Here is a 17,735-nt window from a genome sequence, read left to right on the forward strand (position 1 = left end):
CCATTCATATCTTTGAACTCTGGTATAGTTTTTGAGAGTTTATGGTTCTTATTTTTATATAAATTATTTTGTTTTACTAAACAGCTCGGTGTAGCATGATTTTCATTTTAAATGATAGATTATTCCTAATTACGTATATTGTGACTTTATACAAGGTCATGTATTGTATATAAGGACATAAAGAATGTAAGTCTTCTGTTTTGTTCTAACTCTGTAAAACTATTTTATAATGTCGCTTGGTGCATAACATACAAAATAGTATGTAACAGAAATTACTTGAAAAGCAATATAAATCAACAAATCATTCACTGAATGAAAAAGAAATCTCGGTTTTGAGTTTTTAGCTATGGTGTAAAATACGTGAATTTGTAAAATACGTGGTAGCTAAGCAAGTGGAGATGCAGCAGTTTTCATAATGACATTCATAACATACTTTTTAAAGATCGTCTTATTAATCAAATTAATACTTGTGCTAAACAGAATAGTATTAGATTGAGATTTTAGGGGGATTAAATAAGAAAGAGCTAAAGTACGAAAAGTTGATTTCTTTCCCTTTATATTCATTATGAAATACCTAATATAAGACTATACTGTTGGCTTTAGTGGTCTTTGAAATTATTCATTGTTAATTAATATGGGTGGCTCAGATGGTAAGGAATCTGCCTGCAATGCAGGAGACCTGGGTTTGATCCCTGGGTTGGAAAAATCCCCTGGAGAAAGAAATGGCTACTCATTCTAGTATTCTTGCCTGAAGAATTCCATGGACAGAGGAGCCTGGCAGGCTACAGTCCATGGGGTTGTGTCAGTGTTGGACACAACTGAGCATCTAACACTTTAACAATTGATATAGTCAGAATTGAGCTATTGAGGAGTTCAGAAGTTAAATATTCCTAAGTATGTCTGTGAAGTGAATCAAAGCTGTTAATGTGGTCTTTCATGCCTTGCTCTTTCGATTTTTGCCATTTCTCTTATTTTTAAAAGTAATCTCACATAATTTAGCAGTCTTCTTATATTAAATGTTTTCTTTAATTTTGACCTCCCCCACTTTGTTTTTTTACTAATCTCCGAGTGTAATTTCTTAGTACACAGGATAGGATAGGGTAATATGATGTAGAGAAGATGACTTGAGGAAATACAGTCACTACGTAGTTGCTGCTGCTGCTGCTGCTAAGTCGCTTCAGTCGTGTCCGACTCTGTGCGATCCCATAGACAGCAGCCCACCAGGCTCCCCCGTCCCTGGGATTCTCCAGGCAAGAACACTGGAGTGGGTTGCCATTTCCCTCTCCAATGCATGATAGTGAAAAGTGAAAGTGAAGTTGCTCAGTCGTGTCCGACTCCTAGCGACCCCATGGACTGCAGCCTACCAGGCTCCTCCGTCCATGGGATTTTCCAGGCAAGAGTACTGGAGTGGGGTTCCATTGCCTTCTCCGACTACGTAGTTAAGTACCTACTAAATGCCAGACAGTATAAAGGTACAAGACATGGAAACTAACCTCCAAGAAACTTACAGTAGAACTATTTGAAATATTATTGCTACTGCATTGAAAACACTGCTTTGGCTACTCCTACAATCTTTAAAGATTTGTATTATCTAAAATGTTTTCTAACGTCAAGAAATGTGGTAGTTTGCTGTTTGAAACACAATGCCTTGTAAAATCTGCTTGGAATAGCAGATAATTCTGAAATTAAATTTCTTTTGAAGTATTAAGTGCCCTGAATGTAAAAGATGCAGTGATATCTAGATCTTCTAGCTGTAATAGTCAACAATTTGTGGTTCTTGGTTTCTGTAACGTTAGAAGGAAAGTTACACAGATCGTTTCTTGTTTTGGTATAGGTGACATCTCACTTGTTAAGTATTAGGTATGTTCTTGAAAATTATTTTTGTAAATCAAATCATGACATCATCAGTCCCACAAGGCAAGCTTGCACCCCTTTATTCCCACTCCCCTTATAGGCACTCATTCACATGTGTCCTTAAATATGCATTAATTCTTGTGAAATGTTCAGCATTTTGTGTCTTTTTTGTAGTTAATGAGGGTTTTTTTAATTGTGGTAAAATATACATACATAAAATTTACCTGCTCAACCATTTTTATGTGTATGTATAGTTCTGTGGCATTAACTATTGTTGTGAATGTATCACACAACTCATCTCTAGTTCTTTTTCACATTCCCAAACTGAAACTCCACTGAGTAAGCACTGATTCTCCATTTCCTCCTCCCCAGTTCCTGGCAACCACCATTCCATTTTCTTTCCCTATGAATTTGACTTCCCTTAGAACCTTGTATAAGATAAGTCTTCAGGGTTCATCTATGTTGTCGCATCTGTCAGAATTTTCACCTTTTTTGAGGCTGAATAATATTCCAGTGACACCACCCTAATGGCAGAAAGTGAAGAGGAACTAAAAAGCCTCTTGATGAAAGTGAAAGAGGAGAGTGAAAAAGTTCGCTTAAAGCTCAACAGTCAGAAAACTAAGATCATGGCATCCAGTCCCATCACTTCCTGGGAAATAGATGGGGAAACAGTGAAAACAGTATCAGACTTTATTTTGGGGGGCTTCAAAATCACTGCAGATGGTGATTGTAGCCATGAAATTAAAAGATGCTTACTCCTTGGAAGGAAATTTATGACCAACCTAGATAGCATATTGAAAAGCAGAGACATTACTTTGCCAACAAAGGTCTGTCTAGTCAAGGCTATGGTTTTTCCAGTGGTCATGTATGGATGTGAGAGTTGGACTGTGAAGAGAGCTGAGCACCAAAGAATTGATGGTTTTGAACTGTGGTGTTGGAGAAGACTCTTTTGAGAGTCCCTTGGACTGCAAGGAGATCCAACCAGTCCATTCTGAAGGAGATCAGTCCTGGATGTTCTTTGGAAGGACTGATGCTAAAGCTGAAACTCCAGTACTTTGGCCACCTCATGTGAAGAGTTGACTCATTGGAAAAGACTCTGATGCTGGGAGGGATTGCGGGCAGGAAGAGAAGGGGATGACAGAGGATGAGCTGGCTGGATGGCATCACCGACTCAATGGACATGAGTTTGGGTGAACTCCGGGAGTTGGTGATGGACAGGGAGGCCTGGCGTGCTGCAATTCATGGGGTTGCAAAGAGTTGGACACAACTGAGCAACTGAACTGAACTGAATATTCCAGAGTGTGTATACCACATTTGTTTATCCATTCATTTTTTGATGGACACTTGGTTTGCTTTCATCTTTTGGTTTTTATGAATAATGCTGCTCTGAACACGGATGTGGAAATACCTCTTTGGGTTCCTACTTTTGCTTCTTTGGGGTATTGTACCAAATTTATGTTTTTAATTTGTATAACTTTTTAACATTTTTAACTCAATACTCTTTTTTATTTTCTTAATACTATTTTAAAAAATAGTAATCTTAATACTATTTAAAAAAATATTTGGGGGGGGCTACCACATGCAACATGGGGCTTCCCCTGGTGGCTCATTGGTAAGGAATCTGCCTGCACTACAGGAGACGTGGGTTATATCCCTGAGTTGGGAAGATTCCCTGGAGGAGAGCATGGCAACCCACTCCACTATTCTTGCCTGGGAAATCCCATGGACACAGGGGCCTAGTGGGCTACAGTCCATAGCGTCGCAAAGAGTCGAACACGGCTGAAGTCACTTAGCACACGCGCACGCACACAGCATGTGTAATCTTAGTTTCTCTGCCAGGGAGTGAACATATGTCCCCTGCATTAGAAGCGTGGAGTCTTAACCACTGGACTGCCAGCCAAGTCCCTCCATGCTTTTTTTAAGATCTATTTTACTTTCTGTCCATCTAGTTTGTGGTACTAAGTCTGCTATATAATGTTCTGTAATATTTGTCAGATGGAAAGGTCCTTAAGGTTTTTTTTTCCCAGATCTCTTACCACAAACTTTGCTATGGTGTGCATCCTTGTATGGGACTTCTTATAGATTATTTTAGTAACGTATCGGTATATAATAAATTACCCCGAATCTTAGTGACTTAAACAAGAAATCCTTAATACTTCAGAGTTTCTCTGGGGTAGAAATTCAGGAATGTCATAATTGGTTATATGGCTCACAGTCTCTCATAAAGTTAGTTGAGCTGTTAGTCAGGCTTGCAGTTGTCCGGAGGTTTGACTAGACTGGAGGAGTCACTTCTAGACGGCTCACTCATAGTCTGTTGCTCCTGACTTTTGGCAGAAGGCCTCACTTCTTTGCCATGAGCTGCTCTAAGGGCCTGCCTGAGAGTCTCCATGACACTGCGACTGGCTTCCCCCAGTGATCCCAGAGAGAAAGAGCAGGAAGGAAGCCTTTCACAACATAGTCTTGAAAGTCATGCTCCATCACTTCTGCCATATTCTCTTCATTAGCAGTGAGTCACTTAGTCTAGACCACCCAAGAGGAGATGGATTAAGCTCCAGTGTTTGAAGGTATAAGGCCAAAGAAATTGTGGATGTATTTCAAGATCACTTGATGTCTGGTGAGATTTCACTGGAATTTATCCTTGGAAGAGGGATCACTGGATTATAGGATATTTTTCATATTGTTTTTGTAACAAATTATCACAAACTTAGTGTTTAAAACAGCCCAAATTTATTATCTTAGAACCTTGGGGATCAGAAGTCTGAAATGGTTTTCTTGGACCAAAATCATGATAGCAGCAGTGCTGTGCTTTCTCCAGAGTCTGTTTGGTGAGTCCATTTACCTGCTCTTTTCAGCTTCTAGAGTCCAGCTGCGTTGCTTGGTTCATGGCCTCTTCTCCATCTTTATGCAAGCAACATAGTAAACCTCTGTCTGACCCTCTGTTTCTGTCTTCATATCTCCTCTGACTCAGACTTTCTCTTTGCTTCTTATAAGAACCCTTGTGATTACAGCAGGTCTCCCCACATTATTCAGGAAATTTTCCCAATATTAAGAAACTTTTCTTGTTCACATCCACAAAGTCCCCTTAGCCGTGCTTTCCGGGATTAGGACATGGACATGTTTGTGGGACTGCTGTACTGTGGGCATACACATACAGTTCTTTTTCTTTTTTCAGATGTACACATGTAATTCTGAAGTGGTTTTTTTTTTTTTTTTTTAAGTTTTATTTTTGTGAATGAATGTTACTTTTTTGAGTAAATTCACATTTCATTCACCAAATTGGTTTATAGTATGGTATATAATAATGACTAAGATGGTAACCAGATATCCATTGAAGAATATTGAAATATATGTTCCACTAGCTATTTTTAGGGTCTTGGTTTTATTATCATTTGATTTATGCTGGTATATTAGCTACTTCTGACATTGTTTAGAATAGAAGCTGAGAAACATTAAAGCAGTGTGGCTGTACCTTTGAGTCTTGTTACACCATTTCTGTGGGTACTCTCTATCCGAACCTCTTCTTCCTCACACTGTGATGTTACTTAGCCACAGTGTGGTTCCAGGCCACATTTATGCAATTACCTCCAATTGTCTAAGCAAGGTGTGACTCTCATAAACTCTGTCAGTCTCTTGAACCCAAACTTGCCTTTGAATTGTCAGTTATTTGTATCTTGGGGCTTCCCAGGTGGCTCAGTGGTGAAGAATCCACCTGCCAAGCAGGAGACACAGATTCGATCCTTGGGTCGGGAAGATGTCCTGGAGAAGGAAATGGCAACCCACTCGAGTATTCTTGCCTGGAAATCCCATGGACAGAGGAGCCTGGCAGGCTACAGTTCATGGGACTGCAAAAGAGTTGGACACGACTTAATGACTAAACAACAATAACAATTTGTGTGCCTGAGTCTCCTGTGAGTCGGAATCTTGAGACAAGACTTGTGTGAAATACTTGCTTTATGAAGTGATCCAGGAACAAGAATAGTGGCTTAGAAAATGTTAAAGAGTGAAGAGGTACAGCCAGTATGTGTTCTCAAGTTGATCACCAAGACAACTTGGAAAGCCAGGACTTTCAGAGGAGCGGTATAAAATTGTTTGCCTAAGGAAAAGGATTATACGTACTAGCTCCCGTTCCCCTTCAGTCCCAACTCGTGTTCAATCGTACATAGGCTGTACATGCATGAATGTTGGGGACCCACACTGGGGTGTCACAGAGATCCTGGAACAAAAAGCAAAGGACGCCTGGTGCAGTCAGTGTGCTGTGAGTTTCTGTCTTGCCAGGAGCTGCTGGGCGCAGCAGTGACTGCAGTTAAAATGAGCCACGGGAATGTAAGATGAGAAGAATGTCTGATTTATTTGTATATGGAACCTGTTTCCCCTTTCTACTGGCATATTATCCATTTGCTAGATCAGAAGATACTGAGAATAAGGAACATGTCAGTTTATCTTTTTAGTGCTACAGAGCTGCTGTGACAGAGTTCCACATACTCGTGGATTAGAACCATAGAAATGGACTCTCTCACAGGACTGGGGCTGGAAGTACAAAGTCACAGTGTCGGCCAAGTTGAAACCTTCTAGAGACTGTGAGACTCTGTTCCCCGCCTTTCTCCCTGGCTCGAGGTGGTTGCTGGCATTCTCTGGCGTTCCTTGGGTTGCAGCTGACTCACTCCAGTCTGTGCCCCCGTTGTCGCTTGGCATTTTCCCTGTGTCTCTGTTCATTTCTTCACGTGGCCTACTTTTAAGGATTCCAGTCATTGGGTTTAGGGCCAGTCCTAATCCCATAGGACCTTATCTTAATTTGATTATATCTGCAAAGATCCTGTTTCCAAGTGAGGCCATTTTTCACAAGGTCCAGGGAATAGCTACTTGTGACTCAACATATTTTGCAAAACCTGATTCACCCCATAAAACTTCCCTGTAATATTTGCATGGTGTCTTGGGAATAATTAGTTTTCAAATATTTCTTGATTTGAATTGTACAGAAAGAAACCTATCATCTTACTTTTTTAATGGGAAAGTCATCTTGGACAGTCTCTGAATTTGTGCCCTCTTTTTACTCTTCTTTGCTCTCTGTGGCTGTTTATTCTTGCATGTATTTATCTTTTTCTGACTTGCACTGAGTATTTCAGGAATCACAAAACTATTAGATACAAACCTTGTCTTAAAGGTGGAAAACAACATGGCAGATTCGTGTCAGTGTATGGCAGAACCAATACAATATTGTAATTAGCCTCCAATTAAAATTAATAAATTAAAAAAATAAAAATTTTTTAAAAGTAATACCAAAAAAAAGTAAAGGTGGGAAACAAAACTTGCCAAAGTAAAATGGAATAATTAGAAAACAGTTAAACCAAGTTGTATTTACTGAACAATTAACAGGAAGACTCATTAATGGCTTGTGGGAAACAGATATTTTTATTGTTTAAAAAAAATAGCAATTTAAAGTGACATTTAAACATTAGTAGCTGATGTCATAGTCATAGCCAATATGATTCTTTAAGCATACAATAATTCCTGAGTACATTCATTTTTTGCCCTTTTTTTTTTTTTTTTTTTTTGCCAGTTTTAAGTAAGATTGTTTTCCCCTATGACTTGTGATACAAATTTAGGAAGGTTTTTATGTGAGGAAACAGAATTGGGCTTTAAGGTATACCAAAGCAGAGGGGGGAAAGGATGGGGCATTCAAAAAGGAGATGAATTCTGAGCAGAAGTACAAAATAGTTTGTATGGAAGAGTGAAGAGGGAATTAGTTAAAGAGAGGGGTTATTTTGGAACTTAATAGAAAATAAGTGTGGAACGAAGACTGGTATTAAGTACACTAGATCGTGAAAGCTACATAGAGGTAGGAGCATGGTCTTAGGAGCTTGAGCATTGAGAACAAATATGACTTTAAATTCTGACTCAGCCATTTGATCTGTGTTTTTAGGAAAGTTACTTGCCATTTTTGAAGTCCCATCTTCCTTAACTCTAAAATAGGAAGTGATACCTACTTCACAGTTGGTGAAGATTAAACTACACACACACATACACACATAGATATGTATATGGCACTTATATGACCTATTGTAAATATGCAATAAACGGTAGACTTTCTACATTTCATCCAGTAGAAAGGTTAGCAGATATACAGAGGATCTGAATAATATAAACAGGTATTAGCATATTATATACCTGTTTTACAACTTTATACACTTTTTCCTTTTTTAAAAATTTCAGTCAGATATTTATGAAAATTAGTCATGTTCTTGATTACAAGGCAAACTTTTAAAAATTCAAAATAATAGCATTTGTAGGCAGCAGTCTCCAGTCAGTCTAATAAACAATAAATCAGTGGCAAGAAAAAGATGACTCACAGGTCATTTTATATAGCTAATAATTGAGAAAAATCTTAAGTACCCTTGAGTCAAAGAAGAAGTCAATATTGGAATTATAAATTATCAAGAAATAAAGAGGGAAATACTTAATACTAAAACCTATGAAATATGGCTAAAGCTATACCGAGAAGAAAGTTAGTATTATACCTTAAATTATTATTATTAAAGAAAAAACTGACAAATGAACATGGAAATAAAGACAGTAAGTTAATTACTGCTCAATTTAAATAACAATAAAGAACAAATAAGACAGTGGAAAATAAGAGGATATAATTAGTAAAGATAAATTCAGAAATGAATAAAATAGAATACAAAATAGTGGAAAGAATATATAACACTAAAAGTGGATTGGGGAGGAGTTAAAGATGAGTAAAATAGATGAAACCCTGTAAAGCCGGGTTAAAGGAACAAAAGATAAAAAGCATGAATGGGAAAGGAGACAAATTTTAAAGAGACTATATACAGCACTTTGCTTATGCTTGAAAATCTAGAGGAAATGGATAATTTATGGGTGAACTGTTAATGAATCAAATTGACACAGGAAGATGAAGAAGGAATGAAAAGGCTTAACAACAGAAGAAAATTTTAAATACTCAAAAATCTTTCATCTAAACAAGCACCTGGTGATCTGAATTCTAGCTGACTTTCAAAGACTAGATAAGCTGTTTTTCAAACTATTCTAGACCATATACAATTAGCATAAAGTTAATTTAAATCCGTAATTTAAACTAGTGGAAAATTTTCAGTCATATTGTGACTTCTTTCATAAAAATTCCACATGAAATACTGAGCAATGAACAAAGTAGTAAAATTAATAATATGAACAGGTAGGGTTTATTGCAGGAATGGAGGATGGATCAAAATGAGAAAATATGGTAACTGACAGCATCAGCAAATTAAAAGGAAAACCGTATAGTTATGTCTTATCATAAATAGAGGAAAGCAGTAGAATGGGAAAGACTAGAGATCTCTTCAAGAAAATTAGAGATACCAAGGGAACATTTCATGCAAAGATGGGCACAATAAACGACAGAAACAGTATGAAACTAACAGAAGCAGAAGATATTAAGAAAAGATGGCAAGAATACATAGAAGAACTATAGAAAAAAGATCTTCATTACCCAGATAACTACGATGGTGTGATTACTCACCTAGAGCCAGACATCCTGGAGTCTGAAGTCAAATGGGCCTTTGGAAGCATGACTACAAAGCTAGTGGAGGTGATGGAATTCCAGTTGAGTTATTTCAAATCCTAAAAGATGATGCTGTGAAAGTGCTGCACTCAATATGCCAGCGAATTTAGAAAACTCAGCAGTGGCCACAGGACTGGAAAAGGTCCCTTTTCATTCCAATCCTTAAGAAAGGCAATGCCAAAGAATGCTCAAACTACCACACAATTGCACTCATCTCACACACCAGCCAAGTAATGCTCAAAATTCTCCAAGCCAGGCTTCAACAGTATGTGAACCAAGAACTTCCAGATGTTCAGGCTAGATTTAGAAAAGGCAGAGGAACCAGAGATCAAATTGCCAACATCTGCTGGCTCATCGAAAAAGCTAGAGAGTTCCAGAAAAAATCTACTTCTGTTTTATTGACTATGCCAAAGGCTTTGACTGTGTGGATCACAACAAACTGGAAAATTCTTCAAGAGATGGGAATACCAGACCACCTGACCTGCCTCTTGAGAAACCTATATGCAGGTCAGGAAGCAACAGTTAGAACTGGACATGGAACAAGAGACTGGTTCCAGATAGGAAAAGGAGTACGTCAAGGCTGTATATTGTCACCCTGGTTATTTAACTTATATGCAGAGTACATCATGAGAAATGCCAAGCTGGAATCAAGATTGCCAGGAGAAATATCAATAACCTCAGATATGTGGTTGACACCACCCTCATGGCAGAAAGTGAAGAGAAACTGAAGAGCCTCTTGATGAAGGTGAAAGAGGAGAGTGAAAAAGTTGGCTTAAAGATCAACATTCAGAAAACTAAGAACATGGCATCCTATCCCATCCCTGCATGGCAAATAGATGGGGAAGCAGTGGAAAGAGTGAGAGACACTATTTTCTTGGGCTCCAAAATCACTGCAAATGTTGACTGCTGCCATGAAATTAAAAGACACTTGCTCCTTGGAAGAAAAGCTGTGACCAACCTAAACAGCATATTCAAAAGCAGAGACATTACTTTGCCAACAAAGGTCTGTCTAGTCAAAACTATGGTTTTTTCAGTGGTCATGTATGGATAGGAGAATTGGACTATAAAGAAAGCTGAGCACCAGAGAATTGATGCTTTTGAACTGTGGTGTTGGAGAAGACTTGAGAGTCTCTTGGACTGCAAGGAGATGCAAGGAGACATCCTAAAGGAAATCGGTCCTGAATATTCATTGGAAGGACTGATGATGAAGCTGAAGCTCCAGTACTTTGGCCGCCTAATATGAAGACCTGACTACTTGGAAAAGACCCCAGTTCTAGGAAAGATTGAAGGCAGGAGGAGAAGGGGATAGACAGAGCATGAGATGGTTGGATTTCATCACCGATTCAATGGACATGAGTTTGAGTAAGCTCTGGGAGTTGGTAATTGACAGGGAAGCCTGGCATGCTGCAGTTCATGGGGTCGCAAAGAGTCAGACATAACTGAGCGACTGAACTGACTGGTGCATTATCAAAACGTGCTATAAAGTCATTTAGAAGCCACTCCTAAAAATTTTTTTAAATAAAAGGAAGATGGCTGAATGTTAAAAATATTTGTTAAAAATATTTACTGAAATCTTAAGAGTAAGATTTTTAAATGGTGAATTATGAAATCATTCCTATTAAAATCAGGAATAAGACCAGTGTTGTTAAAATATTATTTTGAAGTTGATTCAAGCTAACAATAAGATAAAAAGAAATGAGGTCTAATTATTAGGAAAGAAAAGACAAAATTATCACTACTTATAGATTATATGATTACATACCCAGAAAATTTATAGGAAAAGACTGTTAGAATTCATAGAATAATTGGATAAGGTGGTTCCATAAAAGGTATGTATTATATAAAATAATACTGGTACTAGCAATATTGGTGTTTCACTCATGGCAAATCAAATAACAAAAAAGCTGGAAATCAATTTGATACAAAATGCACAGGGCCTTTTCTTGGGGAAAAAAAAAGAAAATTTGATCGAATTATTCTTGACTGAGGTAAGATTTTTTAATCTATTTCAAATTAATATAAATGTAGTACAGTTACGTTTCTATATATATATGAGAATTTAACATAGTTCAGTGAAAAAGAAATGTTTTAATCATTCTGTAATTGGTTATTTGTATGAGAGTCAATTCAGTTAAACCACTCATAGTATAAAATAAAAATTCTAAATGAATTAAAAATCTTAATGTAAAAAGTAATTTCTGATACAAGCTAGTGAGTTAAAAATCACTTGCGTTTATCACTTCTTTCTCTTAAGACCTCATTGTGAAGTGATACTAACAAAAACAATTAAAAGAGTACATGCTGACAGTGTCGCAGAATGAAGGGGTCCGGATCAATATTGTAACAAAGTTCTGGAAGAGGAAGAAATCATGGAAATTAAAAATGATTACTGAAACATCAAGTCCTTAAGACTTCCTAGGTCTCTTTTCAGATTACTTCTTCTTTAAGAAAAAAATACTAGGCAATTCTCTACTAGTCCAGTGATGAGCACTTGGTGCTTTCACTGCCGTGGGCCCGTGTTCAATCCCTGGTTTGAGAATTAAGATTCTGCAGACTGCATAGTACAGCCAATAAATAAATAGTAAAATACTAATTTTGAAATTTCTCAATAGCCTTTGAAATTATGTGGGCTACCTTAAGGAGCTTGGAAACCAGAATTGTGAATTAATGCTTTGGGCCAGGAGTTAGCAAATTGCTGCTGTTTTTGAAAACAGTGTTATTGGAACACAGTCATGTGCATTTATTTGTGTATTGTCTGTGGCTGCTTTTGTGCTACAGCAACAAAGTCAAGTAGTTGCGACAGAAATCATATCATTTACAAAGACTTATTATCCAGCCCTTGCAGAAAATTATGCAACCTCTGTTCCAGGTAATTTTGGTCGCCATCTTGGAATTGCCCTCACTTGGAACGGACTAATAACAGAGTCCGGCCAATGAATGTAGCCGTTTACAGAATGCAGAGGAAAGGAAGGGGTGGGGAAAGAAGAGAGCAGATAGGAGACTGATTATCGCTATCTACCTGGCTTTAGTAGAAAAGAGGAAGAGAAGTAGAATGGAGAATAAATACCTCTATTGGTTGTTAAATAAAGAGAAAAGAATTAAAAATAGGTGAGGTACAGAATTACTTTTTTTAATCTGACTTGTTAAAGTTTCATATTTCTTGAGATTTTTGTTTTATTTCTTCATTTTCAATTATTATTTCCTTTTAAAAAATTTCCTGTCCTAATTAGAACTTCCAGGATTATGATGTAACAGTAGAGAATCCTTATCATGCTTTTGATTTTAAAGATAATGCCTCTAGTATTTCAATATTAAGAATGACATTTAATGTTTTTGACAGCTTCTCTGTTTCCAGTTCATTGAGTTTTTAAGTAATGACTTTTTCCAAATGTTTGTTCTTTTTTGAGATGATCGTATGGTTTTTCTTCTTTGATGTTTTAATGAAGTGAATGACACATATAAATCATCCAGTGCTAAACCATCTTTGCATTCTTGGAGTAAACTCAGCTTGATTCTGCTAAAGTTTCTTTATACTTTTGTGTTTTATTTCCTGACACTTTGTTTAGGGTATTTGTGTCAGTATTCATAAGTGATATTAGCCTATGATTATCTTTTTCACAGTACCTTTGACTTTTATATCATGACTATATTAGCCTCATAGAATGGGTTGGGGAGTATTTCCTTGATTTTTATTCTTGGAAAAGTTTGCATAAGTTTAGAATGATACGTTTCTCAAATGTTTGGTAGAAGGTGTTTATAAAACCATTTGAATCTGGTAATTTTTTGTGTTGGACAGAGGAAAGGGGAAACATTTACCTCCTCCAGCTTTCAATAGTTTTGGAACTATTAAGATTATCTATTTCTTCTTGAGTCAATTCCCCCCACCTTTGAATGTTGTTCACTTTATATGTTTGAGATCTTGTCTGTCTCTAACATTCAGTCTTTTCAAAAAACCAACCTTTTGCTCTGATCTTCAAACTTTACAAAAAGGTATACAATGAAAAGGAAGGCATCTTCTCAGCAGAGCTGAGACTTTTCCAGAGGCCGTCAGTGTACTTTTGTATATCCTTTCAATGACATTTTTATCTTTTTCAGTTCAGTTGCTCAGTCGTGTCTAGCTCTTTGCGACCCCATGAATCGCAGCACGCCAGGCCTCCCTGTCCATCGCCAACTCCCGGAGTTCACTCAAACTCATGTCCGTCGAGTCGGTGATGCCCTCCAGCCATCTCATCCTCTGTGTCCCCTTCTCCTCCTGCCCCCAATCCCTCCCAGCATCAGAGTCTTTTCCAGTGGGTCAACTCTTTGCATGAGGTGGCCAAAGTATTGGAGTTTCAGCTTCAGCATCAGTCCTTCCAAAGAACACCCAGGACTGATCTCCTTTAGAATGGCCTGGTTGGATCTCCTTGCAGTCCAAGGGACTCTCAAGAGTCTTCTCCAACACCACAGTTCAAAACCGTCAGTTCTTTGGCACTCAGCCTTCCTCACAGTCCACTCTCACATCCATACATGACCACTGGAAAAACCATAGCCTTGACGAGACAGACCTTTGTTGGCAAAGTAATGTCTCTGCTTTTGAATATGCTATCTAGGTTGGTCATAACTTTCCTTCCAAGGAGTAAGCGTCTTTTAATTTCATGGCTGCAGTCATCATCTGCAGTGATTTTGGAGCCCAAAAAATTAAAGTCTGACACTGTTTCCACTGTTTCCCCATCTATTTCCCATGAAGTGATGGGAACAGATGCCATGATCTTCGTTTTCTGAATGTTGAGCTTTAAGCCAACTTTTTCACTCTCCACTTGCACTTTCATCAAGAGGCTTTTGAGTTCCTCTTCACTTTCTGCCATAAGGGTGGTGTCATCTGCATATCTGAGGTTATTGATATTTCTCCCGGCAATCTTGATTCCAGCTTGTGCTTCTTCCAGCCCAGCGTTTCTCATGATGTATTCTCCATATAAGTTAAATAAGCAGGGTGACAATATACAGCCTTGACGTGCTCCTTTTCCTATTTGGAACCAGTCTGTTGTTCCATGTCCAGTTCTAACTGTTGCTTCCTGACCTGCAAATAGGTTTCTCAAGAGGCAGGTCAGGTGATCTGGTATTCCCATCTCTCAGAATTTTCACAGTTTATTGTGATCCACACAGTCAAAGGCTTTGCATAGTCAATAAAGCAGAAAGAGATGTTTTCCTGGAACTCTCTTGCTTTTTCGACGATCCAGCGGATGTTGGCAATTTGATCTCTGCTTCCTCTGCCTTTATCTTTTTACAACCCTTTTATTTTTTACTAGAAAAGAATGAACAGTATGAGACATAGTGATCTATACTCTCTTGTTTTCTCTCTTCTTTTTGTTTGTTTTTACATCAACCTCATTTTTTTAATGCCAGTGTAATATTCCACTGCATGGATGTATCCTGTTTAATTAAAAGTAGTTATACTTTTATACCCAGTAAAAACCTTTCCCGTTTGTTTGATGTAACCTAAGAACTTGATTTATTACCCCTATTCTAGTAATAGACAATCATTTCAGAGGTCCAGCAGGCCTTCCATGTGCCTTACCCTTTCACAAATAAGTTAAAATTAAAATGTCCATTGCTCTATAATAGCCTCCTTGGAAGAGGGTGTATTCCATTTCAGCATTTTTAATTGAAAGCACAGCTCTTTTCTCTCATCTAAATGCTGTATGGTGTCCTTCAGCATTTGCGCCCCTGTCCTCCTGTAGCCCGCCCTAACGTGTAGGGGAGGAGTGGACGCCACTGCATGTGTCCTCGTGGCTGTCCTGCTGCCCTGGCCGCTTGTGTAAAGTCCATCTTCTGACCTGTCTTTGAGATGCTGCCTTTATTATGACTAACTTCACATATACTACTGGAATTAAATGCGTTCCTTTGGTTGATCTCTTCATCTGCCAGTTTCATAGCTTTTTAAAGCCTTTTTATTTTTAAATAACTTTGTACTTATAAAAGTTAGAAAAATAAGAGAGTTCCTATGTACTCTTCAGTTAGTTTCTCCTAATGTTAACATCTTACATATCCATAGTATAATGATAAGAACTAAGAAATTAGCTTACTGATACAGTACATTTAATTTCATACTGTTTTACTTGTAATGGCTTTGCAGCATTAATTTAATATGATGTAGGTATACTCTTCGGAGAAGGCGATGGCAGCCCACTCCAGTACTCTTGCCTGGAGAATCCCATGGACGGAGGAGCCTGGTAGGCTGCAGTCCATGGGGTCGCTAAGAGTCGGACACGACTGAGCGACTTCACTTTCACTTTTCACTTTCATGCATTGGAGAAGGAAATGGCAACCCACTCCAGTGTTCTTACCTAGAGAATCCCAGGGACGGGGGAGCCTGGTGGGCTGCCATCTATGGGGTCGCACAGAGTCAGACACCACTGAAGCGACTCAGCAGCAGAAGCAGCAGGTATACTCTTGCTCTTCCTTTCATATTTTCCCTTTTGTTGCTTTTTTTTTTTTCTTTTTCAGTTGTCTAGCTGTAGAAAACAAAATAAAAAAATTTTATATAGTATTTATATTAGGACCATGCAAAATTAACTCAGGGAGAAATGACATCATTATGATACTGAATCTTTAGTACGCAAACAACATATGTCTTTCCATTTGTTGAAATCTACCTTTGTGTCTCTCAGAAATGTTCCATAGTTTTCCTCACACGTGTTTTGAACTCTTTATTCAGTTTATGCCTGTTTTTTTAAATTATAGATAAGATCTTTTCTTCCATTTTATCTTTTATCTGGTTTCTCTTTGTACATGTAAAGGAAGGATTTCTATATGTTTTATACTTCACTAAATTACTAGAGTATCTTGTTGTAGTAATATTCAGTTGGTTCTTTTGGATATTCTAGTTATTTCATTGTACCCCTGCCAGTAGTATTCCTTTCTAATTTCATTCTCTGTGTTGACTGATAAAACGAGTAATAGTGGTAAAAATGGGGCTTTCCCTGACTTTAGTAATATAGTGTATCTAGTATTTCCTCATTGGGTGGTGCTGGCTTATTGTGGGGCTGAAATATATTGTGTTAAAAAAGTGTGTTTTTATATCCAATATTTTCAACAAGAATGGGCATTGAATTTTTAAAGTGTCTTTTCATCACTTTGGCATGTTTTTCTTCTGTGTAGTTCTATTAATGTGCTGAATGATATCAATTTTACAACAGTGATTTTTGTTGTAAATTTTAGATTTTCCTTCTCTTGTGGTTAGTTTTGATAAAATACACTTTCTAGTAAATTATCTATTTCATTTAGTTTTCAAGTTTGTTTATATAGACTTGAGCAAAGTAGTCTTTTATGATTCTTTTGGTTTCTTTTTGTATTGATGTTTTCTTCTTTTTTCATTACCATCTAACAGTACTGACAGATACATCTTTTTTTAAAATTCATTAAATCAAAAGAATAAAAGCAGTTTAGCTAATTTTTTTTAAAATCCCAAACTTCTTAATTTATAATAAAGAATCTTTCAGATTTAATTCTAATTGAGTATCCCTTACCTACCTAAATTTTTCTGCCTCCTTGCATTAATTTCTTAGGATCCTTGTGAATTTGTTTCCAGTGAACATGTGGATACAAGTCTAAATAACAGTCCTTTTACTTTCTTCTCCCCTACCCTACTCTTAAGGGATGAGAATCTCTTTAGTGCATACCCTGACTCCCGGTGACTCAGAAAGAATCCACCTGCAATGCAGGAGACCTGAGTTTGATCCCTGGATCAGGAATATCTCCTGAAAAAGGGAATGACTCCCTTCTCCAGTATCCTTGCCTGGAGAATTCCATCAACAGGAGCCTGGCGTGCTACAATCCATGGGCTCCCAAAGAGTTGGACAGGACTGAGCAACTAACCCTTTCACTTACTGAAAAGCATATTTAGATCTCTGTGTATTCTCAGTAATGTGAAAGAGTCAGAGATTTTTTCCATTTCATCAGATAAATTTTGAGGTTTTTTTTTTTTTTTTTTTTTAATGATGCTGAGTGGTTTGCATTTACGATATATTTTGTATGAAATTCTTGTGATTGTTTAAAAGGCTTTCTATTTATGATTTTTTTAAATTTTGCATTAAGCAATTTTGTCTTAGGTATGGCTGCAACATATTAAAAGGACATAAGGCAAAGTATTACCTCGAAACATCTTATTTTTCTCATAAAATTATATGAAAACATCCTGCTTTCTAAAGCAGAAATGACTTAAATGTTTTGATTCTGGAGGGAGAGAAAAAAAAAATGATGGAATGTTTTAATTGTCCACCTAAAGGGTTGAATTCTTTTTTGTTCCAATAAAGAGCACTTGTAGTAGTCTCTTGCTCATTTT

General features: G+C 37.3%; 1 protein-coding gene across 10 annotated transcripts in view; it reads left to right on the forward strand.

Moving 5' to 3' along the window:
- Positions 1–17,735, forward strand: part of APC (APC regulator of WNT signaling pathway) — a 132,226-nt gene that overhangs the window by 37,798 nt on the left and 76,693 nt on the right. Inside the window, exon 2 of one of the 10 annotated variants that reach the window (XM_044925512.2) lies at positions 4,594–4,679. The exons of the other annotated variants lie outside the window; for them this stretch is intronic. The gene's annotated coding sequence lies outside the window, so the exon portion shown is untranslated. The remainder of the gene's footprint in view (positions 1–4,593; positions 4,680–17,735) is intronic. 10 annotated transcript variants of the gene reach the window in all.

Source organism: Bubalus bubalis, chromosome 11 (genome assembly GCF_019923935.1).
Source record: "Bubalus bubalis isolate 160015118507 breed Murrah chromosome 11, NDDB_SH_1, whole genome shotgun sequence".
Taxonomy (NCBI): Eukaryota; Metazoa; Chordata; class Mammalia; order Artiodactyla; family Bovidae; genus Bubalus; species Bubalus bubalis.